Source organism: Sinocyclocheilus rhinocerous, unplaced genomic scaffold (genome assembly GCF_001515625.1).
Source record: "Sinocyclocheilus rhinocerous isolate Xijiao unplaced genomic scaffold, SAMN03320098_v1.1 scaffold2792, whole genome shotgun sequence".
Lineage (NCBI taxonomy): Eukaryota > Metazoa > Chordata > Actinopteri > Cypriniformes > Cyprinidae > Sinocyclocheilus > Sinocyclocheilus rhinocerous.
The window spans coordinates 764,686-785,472 of NW_015648609.1; the positions used below are offsets into that span (position 1 = coordinate 764,686).

The 20,787-nt window shown below is 36.3% G+C and overlaps 1 protein-coding gene across 3 annotated transcripts in view; it reads right to left on the reverse strand.

The window, feature by feature from the left end:
* The window catches only part of LOC107709956 (ras association domain-containing protein 8-like), a 40,624-nt gene that overhangs the window by 10,760 nt on the left and 9,077 nt on the right, over positions 1-20,787 (reverse strand). The window contains exon 1 of one of the 3 annotated variants that reach the window (XM_016514628.1): positions 11,136-11,209. The exons of the other annotated variants lie outside the window; for them this stretch is intronic. The gene's annotated coding sequence lies outside the window, so the exon portion shown is untranslated. Of the gene's footprint in view, positions 1-11,135; positions 11,210-20,787 lie in introns of those variants that run through there. 3 annotated transcript variants of the gene reach the window in all.

The following is a 20,787-nucleotide window of genomic DNA, read 5'->3' on the forward strand; positions in this document are numbered from 1 at the left end:
ATGTCAGCTTCAGCCCCCATATATACACAACAACTGCTCTTTCTTTAAAAATCCCTGAGTGAGAACACATCTGTGTCCTACTCTGCCACAAACACATGGCCTAACATGTCTGATTTTCTGCAGCTTTAACAAACAAAAACATTGAAAAATTCGAGGGCAGGGTGAGACGGCGCTCTCTGTCAGCTGTAGTGTGGCTCTGACTGAATGTTTCCTCAGCAGTTGATCACTGAATGAATGCGGTGCTAAGAAAGCAGTGAGATTGTGTTGAGGAGTGTCTGGTGGGTGTGAGGAGAGAGATTTAGTCTCCGCTCATTATGGATCAAATGGAGATTTATTTGGATGGCATCTCCACCCCGCAGCAGTGGAGCATCAGCAAGATCTCTGACTAAAGGTGTTTCATGTATAAAATAACACAAATAAAGGGTCAAACCCATCCAAAGCATAGACACTAAAGGTCCGATAGCCGATCCAAGCCCAATAATACACTGTCAGGATTCTGACCATGTTTGGGTCATCTTTTTTGTCAAGTTTGGGTTTGTAATTGTAATTATTAAGAATATTAAGAATTCTGTTCTCATAGAATTACATAGGTCAACACATTAGTGTACACCTAAAAGCTGACAAGGCAAACTTTTAACATATATACACATTTCAAATCTACAGTCTTTCTCCTACTAAAATAAAAACGTTGACATCACCTTGCACTCATGGGCGTGTCCCAACTTTTGACCAATAAAAATGCTCTCTAGAGTGACAATGTTACTCCCCCAATACCATCTGTAACTGACTGTCAATAATAAGTAGCTAATCATGATTCATAGCTGTGATGTAAACTGAATGACTAATGGTTATTCTCCAAATTCCTGTTTCAATGGGAAATATGATAACGATGAAAGGAAAATTGTGCTCGTCAAGCCATATAATTGGGTCTTTAACGTATAACCTAAAGTGTACTTCAGTTTTGACGCGAACGCTTAGCATATGCATATAGTTGAATTAGGGCTGGACAATAATTCAATATCAATATGTATCGCGATATAATTTTTTTCAATAACGGTGATATGATTTTTAAACACATTTCCGATATTTCGATATACATTACCAGTGTTTCCCAGACATTGAATTATTTGTGGTGTTTGACTTCGTTGAATATATAATTTTTATTATTTTTTTGGGAAAGAAATTATAGAAATTATACTTTTATTTAGCAAGGATGCTTAAAATTGATCAAAAGTGATGATAAAGGCATTTATAATGTTACAAAAGATTTCTATTTCAGATAAATAGTGTTCATATCGATATCGGAATTATATCGTATCGACCGAAATTAAGAAATATACCGTGATATCAATTTTGGCCATATCGTCCAGCCCTAAGTTGAATGCATAGCCTTTCAAAGTATACTTTATTTGATAATGTGCATGAACGCAGGCACTCAACACATGCACACTAGAAAATTTCATCCTTGTCCAGTGTTTGCGCTATTTCTCTCCAGTCATTATAACCGATACATTTCTTTGTACTCTTTTAAACTAAAGTTGCGTGTTTCTCTTAACCCCTTCAAACAATCGCTCTCCAACGTTGGCACGTAGTCAGTCGTGTTTCATAGAAATAAACATTTCACAGTACATTAATGTAGCAGATATGATTTTGAGACAAATTCCATTCCCAACACTACAAACCACGCAGGATTCACAAAGTCAACAAGAACATCACAGACACCAAACAAGACGTAATTTTATAATAAATCTGATCTACCACAGTTCTGTACAGCTTTTGAACCAGCTAAGTAAAAGTAGCAACACTACAAATTGTGAAGCGTGTCATTTCTGCACTACTAGTGGTACGGAACGGAACTGCAATCTGTTTGAGTGGAACATAACAATACTGTATAGTAACAAAAATGTGTAAAATGTTCTCCTTAATAAATGTAGTTAGTCAGTCCAATTCATTTTAGCAAATTAGTTAAATTACCAAATTAGTTTAGTTTGCAAAAATTTAGTTTGCAAAAATTTGTTTGGTCAATTCTGAAAAGATTTTTCAATTAATTTGAGTCACTGAGGAATATTACTTTTTTGTTGTTGTTTTTTAATTGAAATATTCAGTTTTCTAGTTTTTGAGTCCGATAAATGCTGTTCTCACCGCGAAAAAAATATATCAATTCATTCATTCATTCACAACTGTCCGAAACCCCATTAATTGTGAAAGAAAGATGATAAAAGACACCAGTAAATTTCAATACATTGTTACAATTCTTAATAATTTGTTTATCATAAAATATTGTCCAATCAGAATTAAGCTCAGATCCAAAAGGTTATTGCGTTCCTTTTCACTTTTTACAATGCACAAATTCTTATATTTTCAAAACACTAGTTCAATGCAGCATTATCCTTCTCCGACCGCATGAATTCAGCGCTGACCCTTTGCCTTTAGACAGAGGAATGTTGAGGGCACCAAAAGTGACCAGGCTTCACCCCTAACCTAAACAAAGGCAGCCTGGGAAAACAAAAGAGGCTGTCTCCACTCGCTGCCCAGAAATCCCTATCTTGGCTTCAACAAGTGGGATAAACACAGAGCGAGAGAGACTGCAAGTGTGTGGGCAAGCATTTTTGTCAAGCCTCCAATGGGAAGTTGCATTTTGGGCTTCTAAATGAACTTTGCAAAAAGATCACAAATTAAGGCCAATCTTGAGTCCGACACCATCTGGAAAACCAATTCTGAGTGCAACCGCAAGAATCTGTTAGACGTTAAGTATAATGCATGGGCTGTTCTCAGCAATTCTTAAAGACAGGTGGGCGGTTTTCACTTCTCATGAGAGAAACCATCCAGGTGTAAGCAGACCATAAGGGAATCTGCAGAGAAAATAACATTAGCCATGTACGACAAGCCCTAGAAGAGAGAAACCAGCTTTGAAACATTATTTTCTCTTGTGTGGAGCTTTGCTGTTCGTCATAACCAATTAAATGTGTTTTTCCACTGAGGAAATGAAATAAGGAGTATCTGTTTACTGACATTACTAAACAGCCGTGCCAATTTTAGCCCGTGTATGCGTCGTCTTTACAGCCAGACCGTCTCTATTCTCCAAATTTGCTTGCATGCAGCATGAGACTTCAGGTTCATGAGCTATTCAATACTCTTTTACATGCCTGCTGCGCTAAATAATTTAAAACTGTGTTCTGCACTTTTTATAATGTTGCATTCGGTTCCAAATTTATCGAAATGATGAATATCAAAGCCTGAGGTGTAAAAGACAGATCGCCAACAAAGGAAGTCCTGAGGCATTGGCCTATTTTCAATGCAAGACAGAACAGGTGCACCTACTGTGAGTAGCTATATTAAAACAAGAGCAAACTCCCTTGTGGTCAGATTGTAAAGAAGTGGATATTTTTTGAACAGGTGCACAAACTGTACATCCACCATCAAATTCCTTCTGAAGAGAAACTTCTTGAAGTCAACATGAAATCAAAGTTGACCCAGTTTACTTTAAAATACCGTAGTTTCAGTGGGAAGGATTCAATGAAGCAGGTTATTTTGAATATATATAAAAAGATTGTCTTTGTAATCTATAAGTGATGAAATTTGACTAGGGATGGGTCTGGATGGTTGACTAGTCAACTAGTAACTCATCAGTTAGAGGCAAGTTTATCTTATTTTTTTTTTGGTAGGTTTATTTATCTTAAAAAGAATGGGTTGTGCTTCAAAGATGAAATTATTATTACTATTATTAAATGTAATTTCAGTTTTATTAAATATACTTTGTATTTTATACTAAACTATCTAGTCATTTAGTGATGTTAACCAACTAGTCAGAAGTTGACTGATGAGTTTATCTTGATTTTTTGTAGTTTTATTTATTTTAAAATGTTGGTGGTGCTTCAAAGATGAAGTGATAGATGAAATTCCAATATTTTTAAATATACTTCATATTTTATATTTAGCCATGTAGTCATTTAAGGAGGGTAAATTATCATTATCATTTTTTTATTCAAAACAATCAATAATCGGTGCTCAATATTCTGCAATAATCTTTATATATATTGCATTTCACAGTCAGTTAGTGAGGTAGATTAGGACGTTTTTTTTTGTTTGTTTATAAATAGATATAGGTGGTGCTTTAAAGTGGATACATTTAGAGATTAAACTTTAATAGTTTGCAGTAAACTTACACACCAAGTTTAACTAGTCAGTTAGTGAAGTTGATTAGAAAGTTCATCAACATTTTTTTAGTTACATGAACAGAGGTGGTGCATTAAAGTGGATAAATTTGGTGATTAAATTTCAATATTTTGCAATAAACTTCAATATACAGTATTTCAACCAACTAGTTGGTTAGTAAGGTTGACTAGCAAGTTTATCTAGATTTTTTTTTTGTTTAAAAATAGTTAAAGGTGGTATTATAAAGCAGATAAACTTCACATAGTATTAAATACTTGATTCGGCAAGTAATCTTTACTTACCGACTAGTTGTGATAGTTTAAAGAGGATGAATTTTAAAGACAACTTCTAAGTGTGGTTTCTATACTAGCATACTAACACTGTGCTTTGTTTTAGTGTGCTAACAGTCTAACAGTAATCATCAGAACAGTAAAACTCTAAATTCATCTCCACATTTGTAACATATTCACGCCTGTCAACAATAAAGTTCCAGATAATTACTGTCATACAAATTTCCCATCACTATACACAATTTATTTGTTTGTGAGGTTTATGATAGTTTCATGTAATAAAGTTATAGTTCTTTCGAGTATTTATTAGTTATATTTGTCACTTAATTAAAGAGCTTAAACCAACCTGGGGCTTTTTGAAGACAGTCTTGTAAGCAAGTCATTCAGACAATCCACTGAATAACTGCTTTTGAACATTCATTCAAACAACCATTTGTAGACTCCATTCTAAGTTGAATGCTGACCAATGCTATATTTATACTCTGTAGGAGTAAGATTTGTTCAAAAACCATGTTAAATTCAACCCCCACCACTACAGCACATGACCGTTCATCACCTTTCCACATTCCTCCACTGGTGAAGGTCAGGGGTCTGTATTCGGCCCTTTTAAGTTTCAGCAAATGTTTGGAAAAGGTCTGGAATGTGCAATTTCAGGTGACACATCCAGTCCAAGTGGCGGGAAACCTCACTGTTGATTCACAGTCAAAGTATGCATGTGTTACGAAACATCACATTCCTGGTGTGGGAGCATTGAGAAGTGTGTGCATTCTTGACATCCCCCCGTCTGCTCTATTCCAGATCGCTATTCCAGCAAGTGTAATGAAGCTGAAAAGCCACGATAAAGTGTTTCCTCCAACCAAAAGAGTGGATGAGGCGACATCAATTTCTGTCACCAACAGAACTCAACAGTTAGGAAACAAAAAATAGTACAGTGAAAAATAGAACCGTAAAAATTCATATTCCATTCATATTCGCCATCGAAAAATGTAGAAATTTTAGTAATAATGTATAAACTAGGGCGGGGTTGAAAATACTGATTTCTCGATTTGAATCGATTCTCATTTGGATAAACCGACATTGACTCCAAGAATCTGACATTGACATTGAAATTAAATCCAAGAATCTTTTAGTCTATATTGTTTTAAATAGATGCATAAACAAACTTCACTAAACATTATTTGCAGAGCACCTCCCATCCAATAAATCGCAATGAGATTTGCACTTTGTTACTTTTTATATGAAAATAAGTCTCAGCTTTGTCAATTTTGTTATTAAATTAAAACAAGAAAATTCTGATTTGGTGCTTTTTAATGTAGCGAGACAGATCGATGTAGCCTCTTCGGTTCAAGCAGCCTCACAGAGCGGCAGGTGAATTGATCATCTCTTCAACTTTATTACTAGTTACTACACGAAATACACATGAATGAACATCATAAGGTGATGAAAGAAACAGTACAACTCACTAAAATGCACCATGTTGCATATAATCGCTCAATCGTTGTTTCAACCTCGGAAAGATGTCAATAAAACAGCTTGTAAATAATATGTCATGTAATGTTGCATTTACCTCAGGAAAGCCATTCGATTACCATAAACCCCATAGTTAGCTAGAAAAAACTCTAGAGAGGAGCATTTTTAAATATATGCACGGTTACCTATTCATTATATTTTTACTTAACCTGTTCTGCAATATTTAGTGTATGTTTTAATAAAAATATAAGTCACCGTTTAAATGTTTGGAGTAGAGTTAAAAGTAATTATTATAAAAGCTGTCCTTATGTGCAGTTTCAATGTTTGTATAAAAATCATTTGTTAATTTTAACCTTTAATATTGTAGTAATGTACCAACTGACAGGGTTCCCTGTATAGTTTATACTTCATTTGCTGAGCGATTTTTTTCTCCTTGAGTAAGATTAACATATACTGCTTCTGAAATATATATCTAAATGAATCGATATCGAATCGAATTGAAGATTCGACTGAAATCAAACCAAAAGCTTGTGAATTGAAATCGAAGTGAATCATGAAATTTGCATCAATACCCAGCCCTAGTCCTTTCAATACAGATTTAATCATCTTAAATCCTATGAATTTTTTAAATAAAATTTAAAAAATAAATACTGTTTTGTCACTCTTTAATGTGGCATGACAGATTGCAAATCGAAACCCAACTGAATCGTGAAATTTGTCAATAAGCATCGCTACAAAACTTTCAATACAGATCTACTCAGCTTTCAAATCTGTCGAAAATCAACTCGAACTGTGAATTTTGTTTCAATACCCAGTCCTAGAATAAACATTTCAATACAGATCTACCATGACTTTCAAGGTTAAGTCATGATATACAGTACGCTTGTGCAGAAGTCTTTAAGAAAGTCAATGAGAAAGTGGGCGGTCGCTGTTGGGTTCGCTCATGGCGTTGTTGGTAACGCATTAAACTGCCAATCAACGGCTGGTCTACTTATGCAGTCAAGCAGCGGCACAGATGGGAACTTTGGGGCAACGGCTCTAAGCAACAGTGGCGAACAGCTTGTGGTTTCCAAGGGAGGATATTTATATGGGTGAAGCCCGCCGAAGCATAGCCAACTCACTCTCTCATTATGTGAGCTTTGCTAAATAATTACTCCGACAGCCTTGGGACATGGAAAGCGTCAACACTCAAGAGTTTTCACACAATTACGAGTCTCCTTGCAGAAAGGCATTGTCTATGCCAGCGTCCTGGACCAGACAAGCGTTTAAATTAGTATGCATGCGAATCTGAGTACCATAGGAGATTGATTCTTCAGTCAAGACATGGGAACCGAGGATGAAACAAAGTTACAACTCAGAGGACTGAGATCTAAGCTCTTTCAGATTATCAAAGATTATCAAACAACTGAGCTTTGTGAGAAAAGCTTTAACGTGTGTCAGGATGAAACATGAGAAAATGAGACAGACTAAAACCTTTCCCCGAACTGTGATTGTGCAGAATAAAATTAACAGCAGATGTTGAGACAAGGAAGAAAATAGAAGCATCTCTCGCCTTCAAAAACATTAAGACTGTGCTTCCCTAAAAATAACCTAATTTGTCTCGCAAAATCACACTTTGTGAGATTTAAAAATATTTCAGTTTGGAGTGAGGAACCAGACAACTGAATCTGAGAATATCTAATATCCTACATTTACAATAAACAGCATTCAAAATGAATAAAATCTATTCAAATTCTAGTTTAAAATGCATGTGACAAGTTCTTAGAAATTTTAATCTTTGTATTCTATATTGAGTTTTATATCATTTAAATTTAGACTAAAAATTAGCCTAACAACATATTTGCTGTTCATATTGAATATTGTACACATTAATCATGATGTTCAAAACAGTTATTTAAATATATTTTCCAAGACAAAAAAGTATTCCTACAAATGTCATAAATGATTAATTCATAAATATCACTTTATGATATTCAGTTTATTGGAAGAGGTTGAACAATATGACATTTTACAACCTGATCTAACCTTGTTTTGTCATAAAAAGTTAAAACTATCTGATATTTTAAGAGATTTGACACTTGAGAGTGTTCAGGGGTCCTACGATATCATTTCCTGTTTTCTTCTTCAAGTTTCTGCATGATGGTTGCACCAAATGACTTTGCTTTGGCAGACAAGTTTTTGCTTTGCTAACAAATAAATGGAAATCAATCAATCAATCAATCAATCAATCCTTCTAATGAGGCTCTTTTATTATGATATCAGGACAGTTGTACCACCCTGACACTTTTTATGCTTACAAAAAATATCAAAATGAATTTTGATTCAAAAATGATATAAAAATACATTTATCATAGAAGAGGTGCATGTATGAATTGTAATTTTTATGTATTTCCGAATCAATTCAAAAAAGCATGCCATGTCTTTGACTTAGGCACATTTCAACTCAAAAGACAAAATCTTGCGTGTCCTTGCAGATTTTGACAGACGATAGTTGCTTTGAGGATGTTGTCAGCTATCGTTGTGTGTTGAGTAAGCAGACAGTCAGTGTTTGTGGTTGTTATGCTTTTCCATCTCTTGTTCACATCAGACAGGAGCTGCCGTATAAGTCAATGTCAAACACAAACACCTTTCACTTCCTCCATCGAGTACGGCGGAGATGATGCATATCTAACAAGCATTTAAATCTCATGCTAATTCTTTCTAGGATTGCCCAAACACACAAAGCCAAAGCAAGGTCGACGTCTACAGACTGATAAACAGATAAACTGTTTGCGTTTTGGTTGCAGCTGGTTCATCTTTTCCATATTCTGTTCAATAACCACTAAAGCAGCAGGAGAATAACTGCACCTGCTCTTGTATGTAAAAGATCTATGTTCCTGCCAGACAGGCACGTGCACACATAGACATAAAAGGGGTCTTGAGCACCTGCCCTTTTTCTAGAAAGTGCCCTTTTTTCTGGGGAGTGTCTTTTTTTTTTTTTTTTTGATAAATGAATATATGTATAGCTATATGTACGCGCGTGTGTGTGTTTCTGTTTGCGCACAGCTTTCCTTGTCAAACTAATAAAAAAAATCAAAATACCAGGTCGGGTCGGGAAATGTCGAGACTGTCGAGTTCCGACGCCCCTCCGCGCAGGCGCAGCCCAGCAGTGTAGCACACATTGATCGGCACATGCGCATCACAGACAGGCAGAGAGCCGCAGAAGTGAAGCCCTCCCTCCCTTTCCAGTTGTGTTTGTCTTGGTGTGGAGTTGAGTGGTGGTGATGAAAAAAAGACTAAAAGCTACCTGTGCCTCGAATTTACAGCTAATTACCCAAAAGACAAAAGGCAATTATAGTTAATTTGTCTTGCTAACATCCATGACTCATTAAAATATCAAAACAGTATGAATGCATTTGTAACTGCAGGTTAAATACATTCATGTCCTGCATTAAACAGTGTGTAAATGCATCTAAATGCCCCTTCCAATGCAGCTTCTGTGTTTTCTCTGCATTGCAAAGATTAATTTTGTCAATTTAAAAGGTAAAAATCTATTTCAACTTTTTGGAAAAGATTAATTTATATCACTGCTGTGAACTGACCACACAAAAATTTTAGGAGTCAGCTGTCCACGGCAGTCCTTAAGATATCAGCACAAGAACACACTCAGCAAAATATCATCTAATTATCGTTCTCAATAAAATCCCAGAAAATATTGAGATATATTTTTTGTCAATATCGCACACCCCTAATATATTTAGCGTTTTGATTAGAAAAAAAAAAAAAGTTAAATAAATATGAGATTTGCCCTTTTTTCCACTTGAGCCCCTGCCCCTCAAAATGTCTGTGCACGTCCCTGCTGCCAGAGGACATATTCAGCAACACACTTCTGAAACATTACAAAGCAATGCAAAGACATTTTCTGAAACATTATATCAAGATAAATAACAAAAACCGGCTATGGGAAATGCATTAGCAATTTTTCCCCCCACAATAACGGTTCCTATATGTTGAAATAATGTGGATGGTACACAGCCTAGATGAGCTAGAATTTTATAAATATTGAAAATGACAATTTAGGAGCATTAAAAATCAATTCTCCAAGAATGTTAATACAAATGTAAGGATTTTAGGAATATTTTGCCAACCTAAATACATTAAAGGGATAGTTCACCCAAAAATTCTGTCATTAATTACTCACCCTCATGTCGTTCCAAACCCGTAAGACCTTCGTTCATCTTCGGAACACAAATTAAGATATTTTTGATGGAATCTGAGAGCTCTCTGACCCTCCCATAGACAGCAAGGGTACTACCACGATCAACGTCCAGAAACGTAGCAAGGAGATCGGTAAAATAATCCATGTGACATCAGGGGTTCAACCGTAATATTACGAAGCTACGAGAATACTTTGAGCGCAAAAGAAAAAAAAACTACTTTATTCAACAATTCGTCTCCTCTGCATCACCCTGTAGCGCCATTTTGGAGAGTATCCACTGAACGTAAATTGCGTATGCTGTTCTGTGTCAGCTGCGCCATGTGGATACACTGTTTTCATTCAAATCAAAGCGTAAACAAATGTATAAAACGTATCCGTGTGGTGCGGCTGACACAGAACAACATACGCTGTTTTAGGGCTGTTCGATTCCGAAATTTTTGGAATCCTATTCCTGGTTCTGGAATAGATGGGATTTGATTCCAAGAGTCGATTCCTCACTGTTGTTTTCGATTCTTTTTCGAATCCTGTTTTTTTAGACCGGAGGAACCTAATTTCGCCATTACTGCAGGATAAAGGTCGTAGAAAGTAGCCTTCTCATAATATGAAGCTTTATTTGTAAAAATTGCGATACATTTCTGTAGCTCTGATTGATTTTAAATTGTAATTTTGTCTGCATTGCCCATGATAGTCATAGCCCACAGCTCAGCAGTGGACATGCGTTTATTGCATGAAAGGAACAAGAGGTGGCGTGAAGTGTCTAAAATAAATGTGCATAGCTCAGCTGAATGATGTTTACTTAACTGTATGCTTTGCACAATATTAACAAACTGTACATTGAAACAAAATAACCCGAACATTAACAATAACACTGATATAAGAGCTCGTGGTTTAAATGTGAAATGACTTTGACCCTCAGCGCTCTAACAGACGACACCGCAGCAGCTCGCGACCCACAGATTAATCTGAAGCCACAGGTTGATTTACAGCTGCGTCTGAACATGCAGAGAACACAATTCTCTTACCTCGTAAAACACACAGCTCCTCCTGGCTTCCACTGCTACTTTCACAGAGAAGCAGAAATCTCCTGTAGCTCCTCAGAGACGGACACAGCTCTTCAGTGAGCATGAGACAGATGTGCAGATCTTGTGGCGCAGTGTGTGTGTGTTCTGCTCTTGAATGCTCCTCAGGAATGCTCCAGCGTCTGACAGCACTCCCCACTCACAGCTACAGCTAGCTCTCTCTCTCTCTCTCTGCCTCACTGAACTCTGCTGACATGGCAAAGCTCCGCCCACGTCTCCAGGTAGGAGGAGTGTCTTGTTTTGTTTTCTGCAGTTTCTGTCCCTCACTATCGACGCTCATCCATATGTAGAAGGACATACAGTACAGTAGGGGGAGCGCGGGGCACAAAGAAACGCGGGGTTAGTTGTAACACACGTGGTTTAAATTTCCACACATGCTAGCATAACCAAATTTACAGCATTTACTAGTTACCATATCAACATTATATAGAGAAAAAAAGAGATGGGGCACTTTGTAACACTGCGTTACAATGTGCCCTGCCGTGCTATTCTATGACATTAGCGATGTAATTCAGACTATTTACTTTAATACATTTTAATGATAAACGACGAGAAACAGGTGAATAAATACTGACAGTCAATGTTTAATGTTAAGAAATTATTATTTCAAGACACGTAAAGCATTTTGGCTCGTTTATGTGGGCCGTCCCAAACATGGTTGCAATGTATGTGTTCATTGTCAAACTCCAAAATCAGATTATTTTTAATTCTTAAAAAACGCCATTATTTTATTTGAAATAAATAATTATTTTATTTTATTGACAAAATATTTTAGCTTGTCTTGTATATTTTTTTTCCATGCGATCAGATAACATTTTAAGCTGTCATATGGTCGTTACAACGTGCCCCTCAGCTGTTACAATGTACCCCACCTATGGAGCATGTTGTCACATTTCACTTCCAATTTTTGAGGGTAAATAAAGAAAAACGTATACATTGTAATTATGAAACAAAGCGACATATTTGTACTAGACAAGTGTGAAATTACTGTGGATAAAAAAATTATACTATGAACCCCATGTGGATTTACACAATTTGAGAAAGTCAAAAAGTGTTACTTTGTGCCCCGCTCTCCCCTACTTAGACCAGTTTTAGATCGGTTTTCTACAAAGCTAATTATAATTGCCAACTTTGCTAACACAAACCTAATTCTAACAGGACATTTTTTTATCTACTATTAAAAGTACATTCTTTTGCATGAAATATTTTTGAAAATAAAGACAACCTACTAAATAAATAAATAATAAAATATATATATAATCTCATATGAGTCTCAACATGTTCTCAAATTGTGCTCAGATTTTCCAAGACACCATTGCAATTAAACATCAAACATCTTATTATAAACTCATCAAATTCTTCTATGTTCTAAATGTTCCTTTTATAGTTCCTATATTTGTATACTGTATTTTTCTCTCTAAATTAAGTTTAAAAGGAGACTTTTAATATATTTTAATGACTTCATGCATAAAATAATGTCACTATGCAAATAAATAAACATTTTTCAATAGTTCATTCATTGTACAAAATATAACATTTACATTTTTTTTTTATTGCATTGTATTGTATTGTATTGATTACCAATTAGTTTTAGCAAAAAATAATTTGGTCAATTCTGAAAAAACGTTTTTCAATTAACACTGATGTGAGGCATATTACTTTTATAAATTGAAATATTCACTTTTCTAGTTTTTGAGTCAGATAAATGCTGTTCTCACTGCAAACAAACAAGTAAATAAATCAATCATGGTATTTATTTATTTATTTACTTGACTTGGACATACTTTTGTGAAATTAAATAGTAAATAGTAAATGAGAAGAGTAAAATAGTAAATGAAAGACTGACTTTTTAAATGTACTAATGCATATACAAATAGAAAACCCTCGTTCAGATAGTATAGTTCTTATCTTGATCGGAGTGTGTGTTTGGTGTGAGCGAGTTTTCAGTCAGCTATCTGTGTGTGAGTGTAACCAGACGCTTGTGACGGAAGTCACATGTTCAGCTATTCAAACAGATCTGCGTCTCTTTCTGGTGCTCAGAGGAAAGTTTTATTGCTCGCAGATTGGGAGATTTAATGAAGGTCTCAGTTTTGTCTCTGATTTTTCCACTAAATAAAAGTAATAAAAACAGACTTAAATCTCCTTGATCTGGATTTAATCTCACTGCTGTCTAGGAGAATCAGTTGAGATCTCATCTGTGATGCTTCTTCTCTGTTGGTAATGATGTGCTGGTAATGATTGAACACTGAAACCGGACCATCAGCTTCCCATAGAAACCAAACAACACAGCAAAAACTCAAGTGGACAAACAGCTCCATCACAAAACATGATGGTTATGTGGGTGAAAGATGTCTGTGTCAAATTACAACACAAAAACAAATGAAATAAATAAATTACATTTTGCATAAAGAAAACCAAGCCTACAAGCATAAAGATTTGTTTTTATTCAGGCCTATTTATTTTTGAAAATTAAACTCATTTCCCTGATCTTTTCTCATTACCTCATAGACATGTTTGTGAAATTCAACCACATACATAGAAACAACAGATATTTACTGTAAATTAGGGCTGCACGATAAATCGCATGCGATATTTAACGCGCATCTTGTCAGGTGTCAAATTACAACACAAAAACAAATGAAATAAATAAATTACATTTTGCATAAAGAAAACCAAGCCTACAAGCATAAAGATTTGTTTTTATTCAGGCCTATTTATTTTTGAAAATTAAACTCATTTCCCTGATCTTTTCTCATTACCTTAATGTGTCCATATCTTTTACTTATGAGTTTAGGATTCTCATTATTCATAATGATCTTATTAGATTCTCAATATCACAATTAGGTTTTTAAATGAATGAATAAACAAATTAATTTATGATTACAGAAATAAAAAAAAAATGATTACAGAAATTAATAAATTTAGAAATGAATAAAAATAAAGAAATGGAGGACAAAATTGTGTGAACAATACAAAAAGATGGTATCTATAGCCTTGTACAGCACTGTCACAATGACCACATATTGAGTAAGAACTGAGCCTTTGGCCTGATTTCTGTCTGCATGTTTGTCCACACAACACACACAAACATGTACACACAACAAAACCAGCAGTCAATTATTAATGCGTCCTCTCACTTCATACACCATCAAGAGCAAGACAATCACCTTCTGCACTAGGGCTGTCAAAAAAAAAATTTTGAATTTCGAAAATTAGTTGAATTTAAAATAAAAATCCACATTCGAATGCAAAAACGCTGCATTCGAATTTTAGGTGTGCGTTAAGGAGGCAGCCTTATCAGTGGCGCACGAGATGCGGTGACGATGTAAGTGTCGTTGCATTTTAATGTTTTTGTTAGCCTATCCAGTTGAAGCCACTAGATGCAGCGCTGCTGCGTTGTTAATTACAAATATTGCGGGAAAAGAGAACATCAATGCGGAGAAGATCTTGTTAACGTCAAAACTGAAACCCAAGCCGTTCACACAGAACACATATTTTGCGCATTTTCTAGAGGGACATCTATCACAGTTGCACTCGCGTCTCGCACAAGAGAGCCGCATGTTTAGAAAGCCGCGTAAAATGTATGTAAGTTCAACTTTGAAAAAAACATATCTCGAGACTTTATGGCGGGTTTTTTCCCAATCTGACTGCAACTCGTGTTTTTAAATGAAAAATGTACTCTGTGTGATTGTGCAACTCTGTGCAACTTCATTAATTATAATTGGTTTATAAACATTATTTTAAACATTATGCACTTTTTTTTCACGGATAGTCATGCTATCTTATGGTCGATGCGCCCTCTTGTGGCCTCAGGAGAGAAGCCAAAAGCTTTTCTTTACCCTAACTGAAATTATGCATTTTAAATTCGAATTGAGTTTTTCAGCCATTTTGACAGCCCTATTCTGCACCAATGCTTCATTAACAGCAGCGGCCCATGATTGTGAATGATGTGAATGAGACTCAGATTGACCAACATTAAGGGATTAAGGATGGTGATTATAAGTCTTGTTTTTGTCTGTTTTACGTTCCACTGACACTGGCATTCCTGAGGGAAACTCCCTAAACCTGTAATCTCAGCCCTTCCCCCGCGGGACCTCAGACCCCCCACACTCTCTACAGCCGTCCCGGGGCAAGTTTACATTCCCTCAGTATCAGGTTACAATCCTCTTTCAAAATGTGTGAATTTAACATACAACAAATATTTTTTTGTGTATAAATGCTGGGCATCAGTGGTCCTGGACTCTATATTGCCACCTACTGGTGTGGATGTAGCGTCACACTGGGGTGTGTTTCCCAAATAACAGCATAACACATTGCTTAACTACCATAGTACAATGCATTGTAGCTAGCTAGTCATGACTACGAACAACATCCGTTGTTCGAATCACATTCGTTTGAGCTGCTGTTAATGACATCAAGCAGATGGTGGAGTAAAAGCTTCAGCTAATTAATCAGTACAAGATCAAATTTATGTCAGATTACACATGGCATCTGAGGACTGCTGCGCTAGTTTTGTTCTTCGTTATTTTGCAGGTTTCCTTACGTCACTCGAGCAGATACACACATGTGCAGTCTTTAAAAACAGTGCTTTAATTCTCATAAAAGACGTACTGAAATCTGTACATGTATGGAATGAAAAATATAGATTGCACTATATGTTAGCTTACTTGTTATCAAGATAACTGTCATTTGTTTATTTATTTTTACATTTCATCAATTATCGCTCTTTCACATAAGCACAATTAAAGAGATTGTCAACTTGCATGGTTTGCTCACAGATTTAGGTGCAGCAAACTATGCAGACGACCGCGTGAAAGAAAACAGACTGGCTGTAGAGCTTTTATTTGAGCAAAATATCTCATATACCCGTGTTTTCAGCTCATGTGTGATTTTTCCGTAATGTAGAGAGAGCGTCAACTCTGCATGGTTGCCAGGTTGGGAAGACTAAACCATTGGGCAGAAAATGTATAGACTTAAATGGGGATTTAAACTCTTGAAATCTGGCAACCGTAACAAGCTCGTGGAGGGCTGCTGCTAACGCAAGAATAATGCAGATGCCAAATTAAAATGAAACTTTTCAGGATAAATCACCAGCGGGTAAATATCACTGACGATTATGCTTAATAAATCGAGAGAAGCAGAAATCGTGATCCTGATTAAAAAATACAATTCATTGTGCAGCCCTATCTGAGCTGACTTGAGCTAAATAATGATATTAGTGTCTTTTAGAGTTGCTTTACAGCAGAATTCAAACTGTCTCCATAGTTGAGTTTTCATAACTGATTCTGCAATTTCCCAGTTTATCTGTGAAGCCGCTTTTAAACAATATGTCTTGTATAAAGCGCTATAGAAATAAAGGTGACTTGACTACTTTTTTCAGATAAAAGTGTGTGATAATAAGTGCATTACCGAGATAAAGTGGGAGTATTTGTCTGGTCATGTGATCTCAAAATGAGGGGGGTCCACCCTTATGTAGAATAAAACTGCTGAGTTTATCATTTTAAACATATTTGCCAAGAGTAATATTTGTTTTGTTTTTAGTTGTAAAGTGGCAAAAATAAGTGCACCAATACTTTATGAGGAAACACAAGTGAACCGTGAAAGGATTGGCCTGAATATGAACGTGACTGCTTCCTTACTTTATCTATCTCATCATTGTATTTCCATTGGCAAACAAAGCCGCTCGGCGCATTGTAAAAGAATAAATGCTCCATCATAAAGAAAGGACACCCAGCAGTTAAACTTGTTTTAACATAAAACGTGAACAGATGCCACCCATTAGTTCCCCCCAAACAGATTTTCTCATGTTTTCAAAGCGCAGGTGCACTTTAAAGAATCCAGTGACACTCGAGTCTCTTCAGATCAGCAGACAAAACATGGACAGGTGCTCAAAACCGAGCAATGCCAAAGATGCAGACTTCATTAACAATCCACAACACTGGCTCAACATTACACATCAGCACTTCACTACGATTAAGGGAATTGGTTCATCGAAAACTCAAACTCCTTTTACAGTCATTGAACAAGATGATGGTGAGATATTCATGTTCCTTTAACTGCACTTCTACACCAATGACCTTCCTTGGATGACTGTTTTTGCCAAGGCTATGAACCTTTCTTGTTACAAATAACCAGCAAAGCACTTCTTCAAGAGGGAAGTGAAATATTTTTGCTTGATAAAACAATTTGACCTTGACAGCACAAAAAAAAAAAAAAACAGCCCACAATTGGACAGGTTGTGATTTTAGATAGTGTGAGCTGCCTTGTGGGCTGCTTTCTTTTTTTTCACATAATGAAGAAAAAAAGCCTCATTAAAAGAATGGAATTCTTGATTTTATATATATATATATATATATATATATATACCTACGTATGTGTTTTAAACGTAATTCTTAAATTACTTTCCTTGTTTCAGTCATGGACACTCTGATCCAGACTATTTTTATGCATATAGGAGTATATCATATTTAGCTTTTAACATCAAACTACTGGAATCAAGTTAAGTCAAGTTTCTTGTGCAGTATCAAAAAACCTTTGTGTCATAAGAGCACATATGATGCCTTTAAAATGCATTCTATGTAGGCAGTGGTGGACAGTAACGAAGTAGTTTTACTTCGTTACTGTACTTAAGTACATTTTTCAAGTATCTGTACTTTACTGGAGTAGTTTTATTTTGAGTAACTTTTACTTTAACTACATTCCAAAGCATAAGATCGTACTTTTTACTTCACTACATTTCATAAAACTTATCGTTACTCCTTATAATATATCACGTGCTCCGAGACGCAGAAGCGGTGTCTGATACATGAACAAACTGATTATTTTCAATTAACCTTTTAAATCGGTTCGCAAATCGCACCAAACGATTCATTCACGAATTGGAATGATCCGATTGCAGCTGTTCTCGAGTCGACAACTCACTGATTCAAATGAGAAAATCCCAGGTATTTTGAGCAGTAGGATTATAAAAAATATATGCCAATATAAAATTAAATAATAAAAGTAGCCTATATAAAACTGCAAAATAAAGATTCATCTATCTGTACTTTTTACTTAAGTACATAAAAAAAATCAAATACTTTTGTACTTTCACTCGAGTAAAATTGAAAACTGAGTACTTTTTACTTTTACTGGAGTAATATTTTATTATACGGATCTGTACTTTTACTCAAGTACTTGATTTGTGTACTTCGTCCACCACTGTATGTAGGTAGTTCACTAGGTTTGGAACAGACTGATTTATACACACATAAAGCCTCTCCATAAGATGCTTAGCTTTGGCGTCAAATGCAGGATGAAGTGAAAGCAAGAACAAAACAAGGTAGCGCTGCTTGATTGTTGTTTATAGGCAGCGTGGTTAAATATAGCCCGACTCTGTCATTACGGTCACCACATGATGACAGAGCTCTTTGTCGTTCGCTGGGATTTGTGTGCAGTGCAACTTACACTCCTCATTCTGTAGTTAAACTCCCATAACTCCGTACAGCACAGCCCCAAATCACATTGTCAACAATGAAAGTTTTCCCCTTTCTCCTCAGGCTCAAGACAATTCCGAACGGCTTGAGTTTCAGGTCTATTTTAAACGCAGCCCTGAAGCAAAATATATTCAACAGCATCTAAGATTTTATAGAAACATTCATCATTCAATAGAAGATAAGCTTGCACTAAAAACACCCAGGTCTATAATAGCCAGAGAAAGCAGACCCAGACAAGCAATGCAGACTATCTGAATCTGATCTTTCATGCCACTATTTAGATCATTTCAAAGCAAAGTTGACAACACTGCGGTTACACATTATTTATAATTCTGATGATTTTCTGAGAAATGTGTCCATTCAGAATGAGAAAATGTTGACTCGTTCTCTCTGGAAAGGAACAAATGGGCAGACGTTTAGTGATTATGTGCAGCTCAGTTCATTTAAACTGCATTTTTCTCCTAAATTATCTTTTACATGTGACGAAAGATGCACCGGAAAGATCAATGCTTGTTTGTTTCTAAATGAACCTATTGTAGTTTTGCACATCTCTAGCTTAAACCAGCCTAAGGTGGCCAATCCTGGTCAAGCTGGTCTGTTTGTTGGTTTTAGAGAGGCTTTGGGCATTTGACATGTTGGGAGACCAGCTGGTCAACCAGATAAACATAAGCTTGGCCAAACTGGGAGACCAACTAAACCAGCTAAGACCAGTAAATCCCCAACCATAAGTAAGAGCAATGGCAATAGTGATGCCTGCTTGGCAAACACAACTAACTAGCCGTGCACCTGGAGATCTGTGGGACTGTAAATATTTCAAGATCTCATCTCCAGAGAGAGGTGAAAAATTCAGAGGGGCGGTTTTGGTTTTGGGTGGGACGGTTGTTATTCTTTCTGTCAGAAAGGCTTTCAAAGGCTCAGGAAGAGGGGTATGAACAAAATCACCTGTCATGTGCCTGAGGGTCATTGGGCATGAGAAACAAAAGCCATGTGAACTCATCCTTCAAAGGCCCCTGGCACTGCCGTCTGACAGACATCCAAACACAGAGAACAATGACGCTTTCAAAACATTTCACTTTCATCCTTCATCACCATCAAAGAGCTTCAGACAGCGCAGCAAACGCACAGAAAGATCTTCTTCTTCCATTTCACAGGAATTAGTCTTGTTAATTCATTTGTAGAGCCTGATAACCAAATGTCACAACAATTTCAGAACATATCCAACAGATGTTACTGAATCGGAGCCAGCAGATCTTCAGTATGAATGAAGCTTTGTTAGGCGGCAGGAGCGCTGAAGGTGCTGAGACGATGATAATAAAGCAGGTTTGTGTAAATGACAGTACTGGGTGGATTCCAGACAGGGAATCATTCCTGAGGGCAACATGTCAAGATGAATTTCAGGACTGTTCAAGCAACTAGTAACGACATTCTGTCATTCAAAGAACGATTATAATGTACTGCACATGTACATTGGGCCCAAAAACTGCCACACTTGAATCATATGTTATTCTTTCTGTCAGAAAGGCTTTCAAAGGCTCAGGAAGAGGGGTATGAACAAAATCACCTGTCATGTGCCTGAGGGTCATTGGGCACGAGAAACAAAAGCCATGTGAACTCATCCTTCAAAGGCCCCTGGCACTGCCGTCTGACAAGACATCCAAACACAGAGAACAATGACGCTTTCAAAACATTTCACTTTCATCCTTCATCACCATCAAAGAGCTTCAGACAGCGCAGCAAACGCACAGAAAGATCTTCTTCTTCCATTTCACAGGAATTAGTCTTGTTAATTCATTTGTAGAGCCTGATAACCAAATGTCACAACAATTTCAGAACATATCCAACAGATGTTACTGAATCGGAGCCAGCAGATCTTCAGTATGAATGAAGCTTTGTTAGGCGGCAGGAGCGCTGAAGGTGCTGAGACGATGATAATAAAGCAGGTTTGTGTAAATGACAGTACTGGGTGGATTCCAGACAGGGAATCATTCCTGAGGGCAACATGTCAAGATGAAGTTCAGGACTGTTCAAGCAACTAGTAACGACATTCTGTCATTCAAAGAACGATTATAATGTACTGCACATGTACATTGGGCCCAAAAACTGCCACACTTGAATCATAT